Source organism: Equus asinus, chromosome 6 (assembly GCF_041296235.1).
Source record: "Equus asinus isolate D_3611 breed Donkey chromosome 6, EquAss-T2T_v2, whole genome shotgun sequence".
Lineage (NCBI taxonomy): Eukaryota > Metazoa > Chordata > Mammalia > Perissodactyla > Equidae > Equus > Equus asinus.
The window spans coordinates 15,653,295-15,659,362 of NC_091795.1; positions in this window are offsets into that span (position 1 = coordinate 15,653,295).

Consider the following 6,068-nt stretch of genomic DNA (forward strand, 5'->3'; position numbering starts at 1 on the left):
CAGGATTTCTGCAAAAATGGTTGGGGAATTTTTAAATCCTTGTGGCAACACAGTCCAACAATATTGCTGTTTTTCATGAGTCCCAGGATCCCCCCAGTCAAAAGCGAATAATTCCTGGCACTCAGGGTCCAAAGGGAGCAGAAGAAAGCATCCTTTAGGTCCAGAACAGTGTAGTACTTCCTATCTCCAGGCAAGTTTGCCAGGAGGGTAAATGGGTTCGGGACTGCTGGGTGAATGTCCCTGACTGCCTCCTTCACAGCTCCGAGGTCTTGTACAAACTGGTGTTCTCCCATTCCGGCTTTCTTAATAGGCGGGATGGGGGTGTTGCTGGGGGATCTGCAAGGCCTTATTAATCCTCCCCTCAAAAGCCTGTTCAGTTCATGCAGAGTTCTAGCCGAAGCCTCAGGTTTGAGAGGGTATTGTTTCACCCGAGGCCGGTGGTCACTCTGCGTCAAGTCTACCCTAATAGGCTGGGCGTTAACAGCCCGTCCCACCTGCCCTTGCACCCAAACATTGGCGTCAGCCTGAGTTAAAGCATTTCCCGGAATGTCCTCAGTTAGGTTGTTTGGCTCATGGCGGAAGGCCACAAATTCTACTCTTTTCTGGGAACCTGAGCTTTTATTTTGTCCTGCTGCAGACTTTTGGTGGCCCCCGATTTTGCTAACAGATCCCTCCCTAACAGGGGAATTGGAACTCTGGGTACATCTAAGAGGGGGTTTTCACACTTTGGAACCCATTTCACACGTCAGAGGCTCTCGGAAATGCTTTGTTTCTCCTTTTCCTGATACCCTTTTTATATACATTCCCTTTTGGATAAAGTGCCATTTTTAGTGATCAAAACAGAGTGCATGGCTCCCGTATCAAGCAGGAACTCGATGTCCTCTCCTGCAGTATGTAAAGTAACCTGGGGCTCCTCGGAGGAAAGTTTGAGAGCTGCAGGGGGAGCCCCTTGGCCTTGGCAGTCTTCCTCTCCAGTCGGGGGTATCTGGAAGGAATTGGGCTTGTCCGGCCTCTTCCCTCTCTGGGAGGGTGCGGGCATTCCCCTTTCAGGGTCCCTCCTGCCTGCAGTAGCCATGTCCATCAGGCCTCAGCCCTACAGGCCCCTTTGTGGTCCCGCATTAGGGCCGGGGCACTCACTGTGGTGAGTTCTTCCTTCCTCCCGGGTCAGCTGGAGCAGACTGCGGCTTGACCTCTAGCAAGGTTGCCTGCGTCTTCATCTTCTTTCTTTCCTTTTCCTCTTCTGCCACATCCGGTTGTTGAAGACCTTAGAGGCAGTCTGCACCCACTGGGATGGTGGGTCTCAGGACCAATGGCCAAATTTTGGAGTTTCCTCCGGATACCAGGGGCACCCGAGACATGAAAGAGGTTCCCAGCACTGTTGGGCTGCCTTCACTGTCAGGGTTCCAGGGGAGTATTTTGAAGGCATTCCCTCAGTCTTTGCATAAAGGCATCTGGCCTTTGCTGAATTTCCCTTAATTTATTCCAGTTAACAGGGGTTTTCCTGCTGCCTCCATCCTCTTCAAGAGTGTGTTTCTAGAGTGTTCTAAGGCTGCCTTGCCCCCGCTCTATTGGGATCCTGGTCTGGGTCTGTGGTCAGCACTGACTGGTCAGCCAGTTGCCAAATCTGGTGACTGGGCTGATTAGCATGTTGTTTATCTGCCTCTTTTCTGGCTTCAGCCAAAACTGCTGCTTTTTCTTTTCCCCTCATGGGGGTTGACAGGAGAGTCTGTACATCAGCCCAAGTGGGGCCGTGAGTGGAGACTATCCCCCTCGTTAAATTGAGGAGCTCTCCAGCGTCCGCCTGCAGACCCTGGGACTGTGCCTTCCAGTTGTAAAGGTCCGAGGTGCTGAGTGGCACACACACGTTTGTAGGTTCCCATCCCCAGCAGAGGCCTGGCGTAGGGGGAACATTCCACTTTTCCTTGGATCGTAACAAGTCCCGTGTCTGGCGGTGCTGTTGGCAAGGGAGGGAAGAAGGGTTTAGGAGTGGCAGTGGATGGGGCGTCTCCTTAGGAGCAGACTTCTGACTAGGAGGGTAAGGGGGCCCCAGTGGAGCCTGGGCGAGGGGAGCAGATGGCGTTGCTTCCCTGCCCCGTGTCCTAGTGAGTGGAAACAGGTCCTCATAGTTTGGAGGATTTTCTAGCACCAGGAAGGTATTCCCTTTTGGGGCAGGTTTAGTCTTAAATTTGGTCAATTTGTGTGTTTGCGGTAGTGCCTCATGTTGATGTAAAGCCTTGAAGCGTTGTACATAGGGAATTTCTTCCCTTTTCTTTTACCTTTTGCATGAAAAGTCCAGTTATAAGATGGTATTAGATTTCAGTGACCCATTTTCCGGCTGCCTTTCCTGATTTCCTAAATTGTATTTGGGCCAAGCCAAGTATTACAAAAGAATATCCTCCTCTGTTTAGTCATGGGAGTACGTCCAAATAACTGCCAGCGATGGAGGAGGCACCTAGCGGGCTCTCCTTTGGTATGGCTGTTGTATTGCCCATGCTGGCATTACAGATTTGTTTCTAGTTCCTCAGGGACAGTTAGTAGACACACAAATCCTGTCTTTCTAACCTAGATGTACCTAAAAGACTTTCCTACCAGTATCAGAGCTCTCTAGCAATATCATACACACACACACACACACACACACAGGGGGCTCAGGGACGGACTGCTGAGCCTCCCTGCCCTGAACTCGGAGCTGCCCATGGAGATCTCTCCCTAGGTTACAGAGGTTTCCTCGGTCAGGTGTCCCTGAGCAAACTCCCCTTCAGCCAGGACGGAGATGTCCCAGACCTGTAGCTGCTGCAGCCCTGCCAGTTAGGACAGAGATGTCTTGCAGTCTTCCAGACTTTTACCTGCTTTGGCCAGAACAGAAACCAAACCCAGGAACCAGAATCTGCACAGTTTGTACCCAAAACCGTTCTTCACCCAGTTCAAGACTCTTACAGCTGATGCGTGGGTCTGGCACCAGTCACCACTCCAGGAGCACTCCCAAACACAGTGGTCCAGTGCAGCCACTGAGTTTGTCCAAGGGGGTGGCAGTGCAGGGCCAGCAAGTCAGGCGCCGAGGAGCCCCTCCTTTCACCCTTCTCCAAGTCATTAGTGGCATAAGAGAGTTAGCCGGAGCCAGCTGCTGCTGCCCATTGCTTCCCCTGTGGAGGCTGTGACAAGGGTATCAGGCTTCAGAGAAGTCCCATCTGGGTCACCAAAAACTGTAACCAAACTCAGTGGGTTTGTCTCGGCGAGTGCAGAGCCAAAAACTACAGCCAAGGCTGAAGTGGGTGAAGAAAAAAGTTTATTGCTTGCACAAGCAATGGAGAACACTCAGAATAGCTCCCAAAGCAGTGTCCGTCTGTGCCCCCGCAACCCCTACTGCCCAGCCTAGTGTCCGTGTAGACTTTATACACAAGAGTGCAGAGGATATGTTACACCTGTATAAACCACCGGGCTCAAGCAGGGCGCATGTGCAGGCTATTACATAACGAGTTCAGTGCAACATGCCATTACATAACGAAGTCAGAGAACATGGCTTTACAAAACGTGTCCATGGTAACTTTTGGACACTTGGAGCGGGAGCAATTTGCAGGGCTCTTACAACCTTGTAAGTTTCACTGTAAGAAGGCAACATCAACAAAACAGGGACATCAACCTCTGAAAAACAGCACATTTAGTTTTCTGCTTCTCTGGAAAACATTTGACAGACCGTGTTAGTTATTGATCAGATTCTCAGTATCCCTTGCCTTGCCTGGTTCCCAGTCACAGTGACCTTCTATGATATCCTCGTGTGGGTGGAACCTGTGAATATGACCTCTAACTATGTTATAGACCCAAACAGAGATTATCTGGGGGCTGCTAATCTAATCATGTGAGGACCTGAGAGGAGAATTTTCTCAGGCTGGTGGCAGAAGTCAGTAACTCAAAGCAGAAGGACTCAAGGCACCACTGCCGGTTTAAGATGGAGGAGGCCCCGTGAGAAGAAGTGCAGATGGCTTTAAGGAGTGGAGAGAGGCCTCAGCCGACAGTCAAGGGAAAGGGAACTCCAGTCCCACAGCCACAGGAACCGAATTCAGCCAACAGTCTGAATGAGCTTGCAGGTGGGTTCTCTCTCTCCAGCAGATAAGAGCCCAGCCCCCACAACACCTTGATTCCAGCCTTGTGAGACCCTAAGCAGAGAACTCCGTCAAGCCTGTCTGGACTTCTGGCCCCCAGAGTTGTGAGATAATAAAGGGGTGTTTTCAGCTACTAAATTTGTGGTGATTTGTTATGCAGCAATAGAAAATGAATACAATATTTAAAAGAGGTGAAGAGGAAAAGTCTTCCTACTTGATTCCCTCTCATATGTTGGACATTTCTTGATAAACAAACACACGAATAAAGTGTTACACTAGCAAATCATATCCCTGGGCCTCATCTGGGATTTCTCTGCCGGAGATCTCACAGTCTTCATTGGAAGTCAGTTGGCAAAAACCTGCAGCATCTTATTAGTGTCTCGTAAAGGAACTGCTAGAATGAGATCGTAGGAGTAGCATCCCAACAGTGGATATGGGATCTTTTTCTGGAAGAGGTATTACTTTATTCTGATTCAGTCTGCTCTGAGCCTGTCAGTGTATTATTTAAGAATAATGAACAGTGTTTTTTATAGATGAAATATTAAGAGAAAAAAAGAAGTCTGCCTTTATGTAGAAATCATATAATCTGTATTGGACTTAATTTTTTCTAAACCAAAACTTATTGTCTGAGCACAGATCAGATCCTCTATGTGCCAACCAAATTTTTGTAGTTTGCGACTTTCAAAAATACCTCTCTGCTTCCAAAACATAAATTGCTCATGAAGCTTTTTATTTTGGTTTGTCCAAATTTTTGTGCTTATTTTTACTATATTGCCATAGCATTTATGTAAGAAAAGTAGAGCTGAAGGAAAGAAAATGAGGCTAACACTGTCAAAAGGTCAGAAATTTGATTCATAATCCTACCTTAGTGTTCTAAGGGAACTTAGATAGCCAATTTCTTTATAGAAAAGGAAACTTTTGCAAGCTATGTAGCAGTATGTATAGTGTGTGAAATTGTTTGATAGTTGTAAAATTTTTTAATAATTATTAATCCTAACATATATGCCATGCTAACTGGTGTGCTTTATTTCTTTAATGTATGTGAACATGCACTGCTGTAAAGACGGCCGCCACAGTATTATTTTAAAAAGATTTGTTAGGCATCACCAATACCTCTATATAAACTTTCCTCTCCTTACCTGAGACACTCCCGCCACCGGTTTCGGCACTAACTAGATCATTTTCAAAGGCACCAACAAGAAAGACTTGGCACTCCAGAGTGTGTGTGAGTTGAAAAGTTAGAAGTCATTGTTCAAGAAAGTCAACTGAGTGTTTAATGGAAAGCACTTTGTGCCAAGCATCATTCCCACTGTTAACTTTGCAGTAAAAATGTCAAGAACAGTGGTGCTAAAATTGTTCTCAAATAAGGATTGTTTGTTGTGGGGACTATTTAATACTCTCGGGCCTTAGGGAGGCTATTTCATGTGTCAGTTGCTCCTAGTTGTTTCCTGGTATTAGTAATTAGCAAACTGCTCTGGAATCAAAGGTTTGGTTCTTTAGTTTGATTAGCATTCTGTTATTTGAAGTGCTGTTTGCTGAAATTAGGGGAAAATGCCTTTCACAGACATCCTCTCCGAGCCTGACACACGGTTGCTACAGGTGTATGGACAGCACTCTAAGGTGCACTGCCAGCAGATTTGATACTTTTCATTTCGCCAGAGAGGAATGTCTTCTAAGAAAGATTTAGGAATCAGCTGATGGAAGGTAACAATTGTTTCACTTTTTTATGGAATGAAAAACTACAGTGTTTCTCATCGACAACACTGTTTGGAGAGGTTGTCTTGTATTTGGGGATGTTTCTGGAAGCACCCCTTGGAGAAGCTCCCCGAGGAACTGCTTTTCCAGGTTGTACCAGATTGTTTTTTCTCCTTAAATGTATTGTACATATTTTCCTCACAATGGCTTCACTGGTTGAATGAGTAATAGCCGTAGTAATATAGTTTAGGTCCCTGTTGGATTTTTAAAGGA